This window comes from Hevea brasiliensis, chromosome 7 (genome assembly GCF_030052815.1).
Source record: "Hevea brasiliensis isolate MT/VB/25A 57/8 chromosome 7, ASM3005281v1, whole genome shotgun sequence".
Classification (NCBI taxonomy): Eukaryota; Viridiplantae; Streptophyta; class Magnoliopsida; order Malpighiales; family Euphorbiaceae; genus Hevea; species Hevea brasiliensis.
The window spans coordinates 81776888-81792768 of record NC_079499.1 but is presented as its reverse complement, the minus strand read 5'-3'; the positions used below and the strand labels follow the sequence as shown (position 1 = coordinate 81792768).

The 15881-nt window shown below is 36.3% G+C and overlaps 1 non-coding gene across 1 annotated transcript; it reads right to left on the bottom strand.

The window, feature by feature from the left end:
- Positions 1-10857: 10857 nt before the first annotated feature.
- Positions 10858-10962, bottom strand: LOC131181771 (U6 spliceosomal RNA). The gene has a single exon (XR_009150249.1). It is a non-coding gene; the product is annotated as a U6 spliceosomal RNA (small nuclear RNA).
- Positions 10963-15881: the final 4919 nt, after the last annotated feature.

Sequence of the window (15881 nt, the reverse complement as noted above, 5' to 3'; positions counted from 1 at the left end):
TCACATTCCAACAACTTTTAAAATTCAGATTTGAATCACATTCAAATAATTTTTAAAATTCCGATTTGAATCAAAATTTAATTGTGTGATTAAAATTCTAATTAAACAATTTAATTAGACATAGGATGAGCTTTTAGATCATACAACAATTGTAAATGAAAAAGCAAATCTTGAGCCACCCATGGAACCACAAACCTTGTGCACCATGAAGGTGTTCTCTTGCATGCCGCCACACATCCATTACAACCAGTAATGGATAAATCATCTCATGATCAAAACACACATAAGCTTGCCAAATGTCTTTTAATCATGTAAGATGATTAAAATTAAGATTAAATATAGGTTTGACGCTTGGCATAATGTGATTGGGTCAATTAAACCTAGAACCAATCAAAGGATGACATGTGGTAAGGATTTAAGTGCTGACCTAGCTATATAAGTATTGTTATGAAAAATTAAAAAACACAAGCTGCTGCTCCCAAACGTGCCGCCACCCCTTGGCTGCCTCTCCCTTCTTTTTTTCTTCATCTCTCATTCATTCCAAGAGATTAGCAAACAATCACTTGAATTAAAAATACTATAAATTATTTCTATTATCCTGTTTACATCTTTAATCTCTTAAAAGGCAGAACTTGATTTTCTAAATAATAGAAAAAGCTTTAGAAGCTATTCAAGGGCTGCCATAGGTGTTCTTGGTCTGAAAAAGCTAGAGGAACAACATCTGGTGTCATGAAGATGAATCTCAAAGGCACAAATACACTACAGTGCATCAAGAGGTTAGTGTGTTTGTTCTTGATTTAATCTAGGGTTCTAAAATTAATCTGATTAAATTAAAAATCTTAAATGGCAAATACAGATCCAAAAACATATTAAAAGAGTTTTAATATGTTGTTTATCGTTGAAATCAAATAGATAAAAATAAATCTTGCATGATGCATGTGACCCTAGGTGAAAATTTTTGAATTCAATGGTATAAACTTGTGTTTTTCATGCTTCCGTTCCTTCATTTTCTATCTTTATCTCTTGCATCAGGCCCCCTCTAATTTTCTGATCTCTCTTATTCCAAATCTTTCCTCCTTATCTGACTTGCATTGGTCTATGCAATAAATTATTCAGTTACCAATGCGTCCACTTCAAGTTCTGTATGTAATAAATGCCAAGGCCCTATATATATGTAGCGATAGAAAATCACCTTCACACTTCATTTTTCCTTTTTCAGTTTATTTTCAATGCTCCATTTCTCCAATTCTAGCTTCTTACAATGGCCATTTTGATCTTTTTTCGACTGTTTCCTTCGTCCTTCACTTGAAAATTTATGACCCCGGTGATCGAAGAGCTATGAGGACATCACCTAATGACAGTGAGGGAACCAAACTAATTTATCAATCAAGAACAAAAGTGATGGCCATGTCGATCTCGAATCGATCTATCGGTACAATTGGTAGACCGATCTCAGACAAGAGGACTGCTAATTTCAATCTTAATGTCGGTGACCGCCTTTTGAAGTTCATTTGGCTTCCGACCACATCGGGCAACCCGACTGTAGCTCAGTTTTAGTCGATGACATCAACGATGACTCCGCTCAATAACATGAGAGTCATAGTCACCCTATCTAAGCTGCACATCTATCCAATACTTAAGGTTGGCTTTCTGATTAAACACATCTTTTGATTCAGCCACAAGACCAAGCCTTGACATAGGCCAGCATTTTGGGCTTCAAAGTTGTCTTAAGCTAGGTAGAATGTAGTGCTGATTTTGAAAGATCGCCCAAATGATGTAATCCAATCTTTTGGAAATGAAATGAAATTTTTATTTGAATGTTTTTTGTTTTGTTCTTGCATTAGTTATTTTTCTGATCTAGAATAAGTGTATCTGATTTGATCCCTAGACGAATTGCCATTCGGCGATTCGTGGGTTTAGAAATTTATTCAATTTGATGACCTTAGTTAATCAATCTCATTTATTTGATTTTTTTTATTAAGTTTCTGGAACCCTCTTGCGACGTGTCAAGGAGGCGCCCCGGTTATGCTAACCGATGCGTTGCTTGGGACTTTGTGAGCATTTAATGCTCAGACAGGTATAAATAAGGGAGAGGTGAGTCATTTCTTTCCCTATGTCATTTTTAGACCTTCCCTTAGCAATCTCAGCATTTCCTCTCATTTTCTAAAGTTTTCAGGCACCGATTTGTACTCTGGTAAGGGTTTCGATCTCTTCTCTGTTAATTTCTTCTTGTTTTCTAAAAATGAGCTGTACCGATGGTCAGAGAGCTGCTAGTCCTCTCTCCGTTCATATCTCGTGGAGGTTAGATGAAGTTGAGATGGTCAGGCTAAGTGGGCGACTTGAACCTTCTACAACCTCTATCCTAGCCCATGGTCGAGCGACCCAATCCAAACAGGCCTCTACTTCAGGGAAAGAAAATCTTCCTGTGGATGAGTTATCATTGGTCCTCTAGGAAACTGATCTGCAGTCCATTAGTCAAGAGTACAACCTTCGGACTGACTCTTTCAAGCTTATCAGATGCCATGGCGATCTTCGAGCCAATCATTTCTCTGAAGAAAATGACGTGATCATGGTGTATGAAGAACAATTGAAGTGTAACACCCCTAAGTTCGGTAGTGCGTTCTGCTGCTCCAGTGACCAGTGTTGTCCGGACAGCTAGGATGCCTAGAACCACACTTCAATGAGAGTGAGGAGACATAAAATAATGAAATAAAAGAAAAGAAAGTACAAGAAAAACAAAGGAAAAATGATAGCAAAGAAATGTAACCGAGTAAGTGAGCCGGGAAACCTAGCGATGGGTGACCGCACCGGGAAGTCACGGCGTGGACCGTTGACTAGCCTGCGGGAACCACAGGAAACATTTTTAGGAATTAAATAGACCATTGTTGAAGAGTAAATATCATTAGAAAGATCAAAGAAAAATTAAATAATTAGTACAAAGAAAAGTTAGAAATCGAAAAACAGACAAAACCAGTATCTGAAAAATCGGAACGTAACGAGCAGGGCATTATGGTCATTTGACGTCGAAGTGTCTTTTGACCTAAATGTCCATTAAAAATAAATAATATTACACTTAGAAAATAAAATAAAAAATTAATTTGGTGGTACCTAAAGTAAATAGCTAAAATCAAGGGTTTAATGTGGGATTAAATGAAAGTTTAGCTTAAAATATGATTAAAATTGTGAGTGGACCACTAATGCATAAAATAAAAATATAATAGGGCAGCTGTAACTCCACTAAATCAGCTGAACTTCATCTTCCTCAAAGTGATCTCAACATTGCCGTGAATGAAGGTGAGAGGAAAAACCATGGCCATTTCTCATGCAAGCTCTCTTAACTCTCCATTTTCAACTCCAATCTCTTAAGTTCCTTCATGAAACTTTGTCTACTCATCACAAGGAAGAGTTTGATACTAAATTTGAGAAGTTTAAGCAAGGTTTAACAAACTCCAAGCATAAGTTAACAAGGACTCAGCAAAAGGGAAAGAAATACTGAGTCAAGACCAGGAGACAAATATCAGAGGTTTGTGCACAACAACTGTTTCTTTTGAATTATTTTCAATGGAAATAAATATTGACTATTTGCATATCATTGTTTTAAATTGTGGAAATGTGTTTGGTGGACACTTATTGATTGAAAAACATTGTGAATGGTTTGAAACTGTGAAAAATTGTTTGAATGGTATTTGATGGATACTTATTGATTGAAAAGCACTGTAAATGGTTTTTGTGGAAATTGAAGTGAATTACGAATTGTGTTGCCATTTTGTGAATGAAATTATAACTTTGGAAATTTATTGGATTCTTACGGATCATTTGAATAAAATGTTTGGAATTGTTTTGACTCACAATTGGCATGACACTGATAATATGTTCCTCCTCCATTAATGGGGTGAGTGTGATTATTCCTCCCTCTTTGACTTATCGATGCAGGGTGAGTATGATTATGTTCCTCCCTCTTTGACTTCCCAGTATGAGGTGAGTATGGATGAGTTCTCATTATATAGCTAGCTTCCTCCCTCATTGATTTCGATTATTGGGGTGAGCATGTCTTGTCGTGGTGTACAACACGGCATATATGGAAAAATTGTGTCATGGCCTAAATTGTGTTATAGATTGGCAACACTGTATTCTTCAGTTATTTGATCGAATTGTGTTATTATGTATTGTGAGATTGTGAAATTGATTTAAACTCTTATTGACATATACTGTCTATTGAATTCAACCATGATCTGACTTATTGAAAATTATTGTGATATTAACAAATGGAGTTTAAATTCTTGTTGACATTTATTGTCTTGAATTTAACTATGGTTTTAAGTATCCACTATTGATATGATTTATGAATTGTGATTTAAAATTTGTATTTGGTAAATGTTGTGCACCACTGAGACATTGTCTCAGCGATAGCTTTTTATTGCTGTCGCAGGTAGAGAGACAGACAGGGCAGCGAGCTAAATTTGCTAGTATCGCCAATGAGAGATTTTTGGGTATAGTGAGTATACCACATGTGGCATTTTGTATTGTAATGTATATTCACTGTATGTATATTTTGTTCTTGGTTTTGAGCAGTTGTAAATTTAAGTTGTACAGTAAAGTTGTAAAATAATTATGAGTTATTTGGCTTGTAAAAATTGTGTTATATCTTTGTATCTTAGTCTTTGAAAATCACTATGGATTTGACTTGAGAAATGTGTTGTGTTGATAAAAATGTTGGAGTTGAGATTTGAAAATATATTGAAGTGCTTTTTACAGGTTTTTTGAAGAACTGTTTTATCCAAAATACAAATGGCACCTTGCCAAAATTTTCTGAGATATTCCAAATAAATCAAATGAGTTAGTTGTTTCACTTGATTCACCAAAGTCTTTCACACACTGTAAATAGTGCTCACCTGCTGTAAAAGAAGTAAGAAAAGTTTTTAAAATCCCTTGTAGTGTATTTAATGGGTTATCGATGACGGAGTTGGTAATTCATTAGGTATACTACGGATCATGTTATGCCTTACAGAGGGTAGGGTGTGACATGTTTTAGTGGTATCGAGCAAAGTTTTTAAATTGCTTTCACTTGTTACTTGAATATTCTTTCTTCACATAACAAGCGCTCAATATCATTGTTTGATACATACAAGACATTACATTATAAATATGCACTAACGGGAGAAATCTCCTTGTGCTATTGGTTTAGGAGATCTAAAATCCTCGCATTGACTATGGAAGAGGGTGATCGTTGATCGATCAATCTATTGAGGTGAGGTGCAAGGATGCCCCATGCCTACATAATGTCGGTGGTTCAAGAGCACCACTGCGATCGCAGATTCTGCTCGATTCGCTCGTGACAGACGCAATGTTCCAACAAATGGATGGTAATGTGCCTACTCAAGTCCCAATACGGACACGGTGGTACAACCACGATCTTACGCTAGACAATATGACAAATTGATGAAGTATGGGGCTACGAGTTTAAGGGGACGATAGATCCTCTAGAAGGTGAACAATGGTTAGAGAGGATGGATAGGGTATTCAAGAAAGCGCATTGCAGAGGAGCTCGATTTGAGTACTCGGTATCTTTGCTCTGAGGGGATGCTTATGATTGGTGGAAAACCATTCCCCACAGTCTGATAGAACCTGCAGTGCTAACATGGAATGACTTCCTCAGGGAATTCAGGCAAAAATATGTCCCTGATGCTTATATAGACCAGAAGCTGCAAGAGTTCCTAAGTCTGAAACAGGGGGTCCGATCAGTGGCTGAGTATGAAAGGGAATTCTCCCGCCTAAGCCATTATGCAGTAAGTCTACTTTCTACCAGCAGGGAGAGATGTAAGAGGTTTGAAACCGACTTGAAGCCTAGTATCAGATTACAAGTGGTCGGATTCAAACATAACAACTTCTCTGAACTTATTTCTCAAGCACTAGAATTAGAAAGAATTGAATCTGAAGTGGCCCCTGAGAAAAAGAAATCAGAGAGGGCAGAAAAAGAGGAAAGTCGTGACGAGTTCTAGTGGTCCTACTGGAAAGAGGAAAAACTTTGGGGGATACGACAGAGATAGTAAGAAGTCCGGTAGAGATAGATCTTTTAGACAGAAACCACCTCGATCCGATCAGCAAACTCAACAGAAACCCAGAAATGCGCTATTAGATCGACTTTGTGAAACTTGTGGTAAACCACATAGTGGGGTATGTTATAAAGCCGTAGGAGCATACTTTAATTGTGGAGAGACTGGTCATTTTGCTAGGGATTGTGTAAATCCAGGTCGTTCTGGATCATTTACTACACCAAAGGGATCAACCCAAGTTTCTACCCCAAATAGTTCACCATCAGTTAGTAGAGGCAGAGGTAGAGGTAGGGGTAGTACACCTAGAAGTCGAGTCTTGTGAATCGGCCAAAGCAGGTGATGCTTCAATGGAGTATACTGTTTGCATGAGAGAGAAGAGGCTTAGACTTTTGACATTATTGCTGGTACCTTCTAAATTAGCAACGAAGATATATATATGTATTGTTTGACCTGGAGTTGCATACTTTTATGTTAGTGTTAGAACTACATGTTCTGTTGTTATTCCTTTACAGGGGAATAAATTTTGATGCATTAGTGATTAGTCCTTAAGATAAGGATTGTGATAATAAGTGAAATTAGTTTTGAAAGAGTTTATCGGCGAAAAGTATTTTCTAACACACCATAAATTATAAAGCTAATTAGTGAGCCTACTTAATGTAAGGCAAGAGGACGTAAAAGTAAGATACAGCAATGGAATTGCTCTTGATAAGGGCAAGGAGGTTACGGTTAGGAATTGCTAATGGATATTGTAATCAGAATAAGATTCGAATATCAGTGACTTCAAAAAGAATAAAAGATAACAAAATTTGATCTATTGGGATGTATCGTAGTAACTATGCAATGTTCTTGATGTTTATCTTTGTAAGTGCAGATTCTGATCGACTTGAGATTATTGTGTAGAGCTACGTACTACCGATAGTACACCTAGATAAGAATAGTTGCCAACGGCATCTGTTTTGGTATAGTTATGCCATGACAGAATTTAATTGTTAGAAATAAGTTTGAAAATCCTACTTAGGGATCTAAAACTCAAAAGTTAAAATATCGAAAGGTTATAGTTCAGTACAAAAGGAAGTAAGTTATAGAACATTGACAGATAAAAAGAGTTATGGAAGTAGAGACTTGAATAGTTGATTCATATGTAACAAAGAAATATTCCGAATGTGAGGAAGACTATGGACTAGAATGGTCAGAGGACCCATGACTGATGAATGATTCTAACATGACCTCAAGGGTCATTCAAGAAGCAACGTGAACCGAAATATTAGACAACATAATAGTAAGAGGAGATTGGTGTTATCCAAACAAAGTAAACATTGTATTAGATTGTTAAAAGTCTTACGATCATATAGAAAGGAGAAAATAAACATATGACTATTGTAAGATGATTACTAGGTAAAATTTCGTGGACGAAATTTATTTAAGCGGGGGAGAATTGTAACACCCCTAAGTTCGGTAGTGCGTTCTGCTGCTCCAGTGACCAGTGTTGTCCGGACAGCTAGGATGCCTAGAACCACACTTCAATGAGAGTGAGGAGACATAAAATAATGAAATAAAAGAAAAGAAAGTACAAGAAAAACAAAGGAAAAATGATAGCAAAGAAATGTAACCGAGTAAGTGAGCCGGGAAACCTAGCGATGGGTGACCGCACCGGGAAGTCACGGCGTGGACCGTTGACTAGCCCTGGACTGCGGGGAACCCTGGGAAACATTTTTAGGACTTAAATAGACCATTGTTGAAGAGTAAATATCATTAGAAAGATCAAAGAAAAATTAAATAATTAGTACAAAGAAAAGTTAGAAATCGAAAAACAGACAAAACCAGTATAAAAATCGAACGAATAACGAGCAGGCATTATGGTCATTTGACGTCCCGAAGTGTCTTTTGACCTAAATGTCCATTAAAAATAAATAATATTACACTTAGAAAATAAAATAAAAAATTAATTTGGTGGTACCTAAAGTAAATAGCTAAAATCAAGGTTTTAATGTGGGATTAAATGAAAGTTTAGCTTAAAATATGATTAAAATTGTGAGTGGACCACTAATGCATAAAATAAAAATATAATAGGGCAGCTGTAACTCCACTAAATCAGCTGAACTTCATCTTCCTCAAAGTGATCTCAACATTGCCGTGAATGAAGGTGAGAGGAAAAACCATGGCCATTTCTCATGCAAGCTCTCTTAACTCTCCATTTTCAACTCCAATCTCTTAAGTTCCTTCATGAAACTTTGTCTACTCATCACAAGGAAGAGTTTGATACTAAATTTGAGAAGTTTAAGCAAGGTTTAACAAACTCCAAGCATAAGTTAACAAGGACTCAGCAAAAGGGAAAGAAATACTGAGTCAAGACCAGGAGACAAATATCAGAGGTTTGTGCACAACAACTGTTTCTTTTGAATTATTTTCAATGGAAATAAATATTGACTATTTGCATATCATTGTTTTAAATTGTGGAAATGTGTTTGGTGGACACTTATTGATTGAAAAACATTGTGAATGGTTTGAAACTGTGAAAAATTGTTTGAATGGTATTTGATGGATACTTATTGATTGAAAAGCACTGTAAATGGTTTTGTGGAAATTGAAGTGAATTACGAATTGTGTTGCCATTTTGTGAATGAAATTATAACTTTGGAAATTTATTGGATTCTTACGGATCATTTGAATAAAATGTTTGGAATTGTTTTGACTCACAATTGGCATGACACTGATAATATGTTCCTCCTCCATTAATGGGGTGAGTGTGATTATTCCTCCCTCTTTGACTTATCGATCAGGGTGAGTATGATTATGTTCCTCCCTCTTTGACTTCCCAGTCGAGGTGAGTATGGATGAGTTCTCATTATATAGCTAGCTTCCTCCTCATTGATTTCGATTATTGGGGTGAGCATGTCTTGTCGTGGTGTACAACACGGCATATATGGAAAAAATTGTGTCATGGCCTAAATTGTGTTATAGATTGGCAACACTGTATTCTTGATTATTTGATCGAATTGTGTTATTATGTATTGTGAGATTGTGAAATTGATTTAAACTCTTATTGACATATACCTGTCTATTGAATTCAACCATGATCGACTTATTGAAAATTATTGTGATATTAACAAATGGAGTTTAAATTCTTGTTGACATTTATTGTCTTGAATTTAACTATGGTTTTAAGTATCCACTATTGATATGATTTATGAATTGTGATTTAAAATTTGTATTTGGTAAATGTTGTGCACCATCGAGACATTGTCTCAATGATAGCTTTATTATTGTCGCAGTAGAGAGACAGACAGGCGTGAGCTAGGTCGCTAGTATCGCCAGAGAGATTTTTGGGTATAGTGAGTATACCACATGTGGCATTTTGTATTGTAATGTATATTCACTGTATGTATATTTTGTTCTTGGTTTTGAGCAATTGTAAATTTAAGTTGTCTGAGAAAGTTGTAAAATAATTATGAGTTATTTGGCTTGTAAAATTGTGTTATATCTTTGTATCTTAGTCTTTGAAAATCACATGGATTTGACTTGAGAAATGTGTTGTGTTGATAAAAATGTTGGAGTTGAGATTTGAAAATATATTGAAGTGCTTTTACAGTTTTTGAAGAAGCTTTGTCCAAAATACAAATGGCACCTTGCCAAAATTTTTACACATATTCAAAATAAAACAAATGAGTTAGTTGTTTCACTTGATTCACCAAAGTCTTTCACACTGTAAATAGTGCTCACCATCGTAAAAGAAGTAAGAAAAGTTTTTAAAATCCCTTGTAGTGTATTTAATGGGTTATCAGTAGACGGAGTTGGTAATTCATTAGGTATACTACGGGATCATGTTATGCCTTACAGAGGGGTAGGGTGTGACATGAAGGCTGGACTTTGGTTTCCCTTGCACGATTTCTTTAAGGCCATTCTGAAGCTCCATCATGTAAGCATAGCCTAAGTGCACCCGAACTCATGGCGGATTCTAATGGCTTTTAGAGGTTTATATCGAGCCAAAAAGCTCGAGCCTACAGCAAAGGTTTTTGTTAAATTACATAGGCTCACTCATCGAAAGGACAATGAGTACTGGTTATTCCAAGCCAAGCTGCACTGTGGGCTTTTTACTGATCTCCCTTCTTCACTGAAGAATTAGAAGAACCTATTCTTTATATTGAGGAGCAAGATTCCAAACGACTTCGAGGGTTTCCCACGCAGTTAGAAGTACTTGGTCCCTTCAATTCCAAAGAAGACTGCCCTAAATAGAGACGAGGACGCCATGGTAAAAGAATTGAAGGATGAGGCGGCCACTCATAAGTATTCTTATCCGGATACCGTTATGGCTGAACTGAAGTGGTGATTAATGTAGATGTTCACCAATGAAGATTACAAACTGTAGCTCTCTGACCTTGGACCTGGGATTGGTATAACCTGAATCTTTAGCCTCCTGACTTAAGTGATCTCACTAACTTATTTTTCGTACAGGTATGGCTGGAGGCGAAGGTGCAAAGGAGAGTCGCAAGCGAAAAAGAGAGGTCACCCGAAAGGTGAGGGAAATGAAGATTGCTGTGGTATCCTAGACGCTGGGGCAAGATTCGACAGAAGTGCTAGGCTCTTCCTCTCGACCTTCGAGACAGCCGATCACAAAAGTAGAGGTCTCTCTTTCCCCACCTTGACAGGAGGTGTAACACCCTAGCCAAATCCCACATCGGCAAAACACGGGAGAGATGTTGGGTTTATAAGTTGGTGGTTCGTAATTTCTAGTGACGCATTTTAAACCGTGAGGGTTTTGGCCCAGAGCGGACAATATCACTAGTGGGCCGAGCCATTACATTTGAAAAATTTGGACTATTTCTCGATTTGTGCGTGTCATCCTTGTGCAGGGGCCATGCTAATCTTCTCTGTATCGTTCCAATTTTAATGGATGTCAAACTCTCACGATTTTAAAACGCGTCACTAAGGGTTACGAACCAGCTTATAAACCCAGCATCTCTCTCGTGTTTTGCCAATGTGGGATTTGCCTAGGGTGTTACAGGAGGAACCACCACCTCCACCTGTTTCTTTAAGTGCGAAGGGAGGGTTTTCCTAACCTGCTGTGAGGACCCTTTCTCATGGTGCCCAAGTCCTCATTCACTCTCTAGAGAAAAACCGCTCAGGTCGGGGGAATCCTGGCCTGGCCAAAGTTTTGGGTGCCACCATCTGCTTCCAAGACGGCCAGAATAGGCTGACTTCGGATAGCATTAACGATCTCTTAGCTCAGATGATGAGCTTGAGTGTAGAGAGCCTTGTGAATCAACACATAATTAAAGAAAAGGCTCATCTCTTGAGACAGGAAATTTTAAAAGCGGTCTAGGACGCGGCTTTCGCCAGATCCCATCTTTCGTCTGCTCAGGATTACATTACTAAGATTGAGGGTCGATGAAGTCTTATAAGGACAGGATTGACGAATTAGAGTGGGAACTTGAAGAAGCTCGGGCCCTCCAAACTGCCGATGTCACTCGCCTTACTGAGGAGATCCGAGTGAAAGAAGAAGAGGCCGTGACGAGGGAAGCTGGTTCTTATGTGAATGCTCATGGTGATCTTCTGGCTGAGCTTGAAAGGTTCTATCCTTAGGAAGACTTCTCCTAGATGGTGGATCTTGTTCCTAGAGATAAAGAGGGGAGCGAGGAGGAGCCCGAGAGAGAGAGAGAGAGAGAACGAGAGAAATGATGATGTACATGGAGAACAGGTTGGGGGAGACCCTTTAGCCGAATGACTTGTAAATTTTTACTTTGAAATGAATTATAGTTTTTTGTTCAATTTCTTGATAAGATCAGCAAGCATCCAAATTGTCTGAGTACTTAATTGTTTCAACGTAGTTGAACATTAAACTTGAAAGCGACTATTAATCAGGTGATAAGAGATCGGAAAAACATTACACGTGAACCTAAGATCGAACTAAGTCATGAAAAAATACCGGATGAAACTTTAGAACATTAGAATTGCAAAGATTTGACATTGACTTAAACTCTTAAGATTGGAACCATTATCAGAATGGAGAGAAACCTTAACTTCATTTTAAGGAATATCTAGGGCATTCAAGCAAGAAGCCCAGCCATAACATTAGTCAAGTGAAGCTCCATGATGTTTGTACATAGAGAGATCGAAAAACATTGGTAGGCAAGATTGGATGGTCCAAAGACCTGATATTGTATTGAACTCATTTGACAAAGACCAAGTGATTGAAAAACAATCTAACTTAAGCGTGAGATCAGTTTGTTCCAGGGATGAGCAATTGGTGATTCTGGAAAAGCTATTTGTGATTGGGGAGATGGGTTGAGAGTAGATAATAAAGTTAAAAGTTTAAAAAGTTCCTTGACTTTGGAGGTCGGCCAAAATATGGTGTCTACAGCTGCCCCTCTTTACATAATTTCTATTAAAGAGAATAAAATTCTCTTGTATAGGAATTATGTAAAGATTCGGACCAATATTTTGGGCGATTAGGATATTAGAACCAGAGATCAATAATGAAATTAAAGTGCCAAAAATTAAAACCAATTTGGATCTAGGAACAAGAGGTTGAAGGCAGGAAATTAAATGCTGACAATTAAAATTACCTTGGATCAAGGAACCAGAGGTTGATGATAAGAAATTAAAATGTTGAAAATTAAAATCAACTTGGATCGAGGAACCAGAGGTTGATGACAGGAATTTAAAATGCTAGAAATTAAAATCAACTTGGATCAAGGAACCAGAGGTTGATGATAAGAAATTAAATGCTGAAAATTAAAATCAACTTGGATCGAGGAACCAGAGGTTGATGACAGGAATTTAAAATGCTAAAAATTAAAATCAACTTGGATCAAGGAACCAGAGGTTGATGACAAGAAAATAAATGTTGGAAATTAAAATCAACTTGGATCAAAGAACCAGAGGTTGATGACAGGAATTTAAAATGCTAGAAATTAAAATGAACTTGGATCAAGGAACCAGAAGTTGATGAAAAAAAATTAAATGCTGAAAATTAAAATCAATTTGGATCTAGGAACCAGAGGTTGATAACAGGAATTTAAAATGCTAGAAATTAAAATCAACTTCGATCAAGAAACTAGAGGTTGATGACAAGAAATTAAATGCTGAAAATTAAAATCAACTTGGATCTAGGAACCAGAGGTGGATAACAGGAATTTTAAAATGCTGAAAATTGAAATCAACTTGGATCAAGGAACCAAAGGTTGATGATAGGAATTTAAAATGCTAGAAATTAAAATCAACTTGGATCAAGGAACCAGAGGTTGATAACAGGAATTTAAAACGTTGAAAATTAAAATCAACTTGGATCAAGGAACCAGAGGTTGATGACAAGAAATTAAAATGTTGAAAATTAAAATCAACTTAGATCGAGGAACCAGAGGTTGATGACAGGAATTTAAAATGCTAGAAATTAAAATCAACTTGGATCAAGAAACCAGAGGTTAATGACAAGAAATTAAATGCTGAAAATTAAAATCAACTTGGATCAAGGAACTAGAGGTTGATGACAGGAATTTAAAATGCTAGAAATTAAAATCAACTTGGATCAAGGAACTAGAGGTTGATGACAAGAAATTAAATGCTGGAAATTAAAATCAACTTGGATCAAGGAACCAGAGGTTGATGACAACAAATTAAATGCTGGAAATTAAAATCAACTTTGATCGAGGAACCAGAGGTTGATGAAAGGAATTTAAAATGCTAGAAATTAAATCAACTTGGATCAAGGAACCAGAAGTTGATGACAAAAAATTAAATGCTAGAAATTAAAATCAACTTGGATCTAGAAACCAGAGGTTGATGACAGGAATTTAAAATGCTAGAAATTAAAATGAACTTGGATCAAGGAACCAGAAGTTGATGAAAAAAAATTAAATGCTGAAAATTAAAATCAATTTGGATCTAGGAACCAGAGGTTGATAACAGGAATTTAAAATGCTAGAAATTAAAATCAACTTCGATCAAGAAACTAGAGGTTGATGACAAGAAATTAAATGCTGAAAATTAAAATCAACTTGGATCTAGGAACCAGAGGTGGATAACAGGAATTTTAAAATGCTGAAAATTGAAATCAACTTGGATCAAGGAACCAAAGGTTGATGATAGGAATTTAAAATGCTAGAAATTAAAATCAACTTGGATCAAGGAACCAGAGGTTGATAACAGGAATTTAAAACGTTGAAAATTAAAATCAACTTGGATCAAGGAACCAGAGGTTGATGACAAGAAATTAAAATGTTGAAAATTAAAATCAACTTAGATCGAGGAACCAGAGGTTGATGACAGGAATTTAAAATGCTAGAAATTAAAATCAACTTGGATCAAGGAACCAGAGGTTAATGACAAGAAATTAAATGCTGAAAATTAAAATCAACTTGGATCAAGGAACTAGAGGTTGATGACAGGAATTTAAAATGCTAGAAATTAAAATCAACTTGGATCAAGGAACTAGAGGTTGATGACAAGAAATTAAATGCTGGAAATTAAAATCAACTTGGATCAAGGAACCAGAGGTTGATGACAACAAATTAAATGCTGGAAATTAAAATCAACTTTGATCGAGGAACCAGAGGTTGATGAAAGGAATTTAAAATGCTAGAAATTAAATCAACTTGGATCAAGGAACCAGAAGTTGATGACAAAAAATTAAATGCTAGAAATTAAAATCAACTTGGATCTAGAAACCAGAGGTTGATGACAGGAATTTAAAATGTTAGAAATTAAAATGAACTTGGATCAAGGAACCAGAGATTGATGACAAGAAATTAAATGCTGAAAATTAAAATCAACTTGGATCTAGAAACCAGAGGTGGATAACAGGAATTTTAAAATGTTGAAAAGTGAAATCAACTTGGATCAAGAAACTAGAGGTTGATGATAGGAATTTAAAATGCTAGAAATTAAAATCAACTTGGATCAAGGAACCAGATGTTGATAACAGGAATTTAAAATGTTGAAAATTAAAATTAACTTGGATCAAGGAACCAGAGGTTGATGACATGAATTTAAAATGCTAGAAATTAAAATCAACTTGGATCAAGGAACAAAAGGTTGATAACAGGAATTTAAAATGCTGAAAATTAAAATCAACTTGGATCAAGGAACCAGAGGTTGATGACATGAATTTAAAATGCTGAAAATTAAAATTAACTTGGATGAAGGAACTAGAGGTTGATGGCAGGAATTTAAAATGCTGAAAATTAAAATCAACTTGGATCAAGGAACCAGAGGTTGATGGCATGAAAATCAACTACGAGGTTGAGGGTATGAGACGTTGGTTTGTACCTCTTATGATCACAAAGCAAACCTGACACAATATGTTCCTCCAATCAAAGTGCACTTAACAAGGTCCCGAAGATAGACGATTAATGGAGAGGGTCGGTATGAGTGTCGAGGCTTGGCCTACAGTTTCCTCCTTTTATTCTCTTTTCAGGATGTCTTTTCGGGTCTTGGCTCCTTACTCATTTTGCAGAAAGCGCCCTTGCGGGTTTTTGCTTTCTTTTACACATTTTGCTAGGAGCGCCCTTTCGGGTTTTCACCCCTACATAGTTTTTTTTTTTTTTTTAAATCGCCCGGCCATCGATAATCCCTGCAAATCTCATAGCAAAGTATATAAGGTTATTAATATTCAAATCCTAATCTTATAATAAAGTTTTAACGAATTAAAAGTGCATAAATCAAGGTATATAAGGAAAATAAAATAGAGTGAAGGAATGCTTTTATTATGGCTTAGAAACAAAGGTATAATTTCAAAGAAAGGGTACAAGAATAGATCTCACAAATTCCTTGTAGCTAACTTTGAATTCCTTTAACTGCCACTATTTCAAGTAAACCTTCCACCGAACGTTC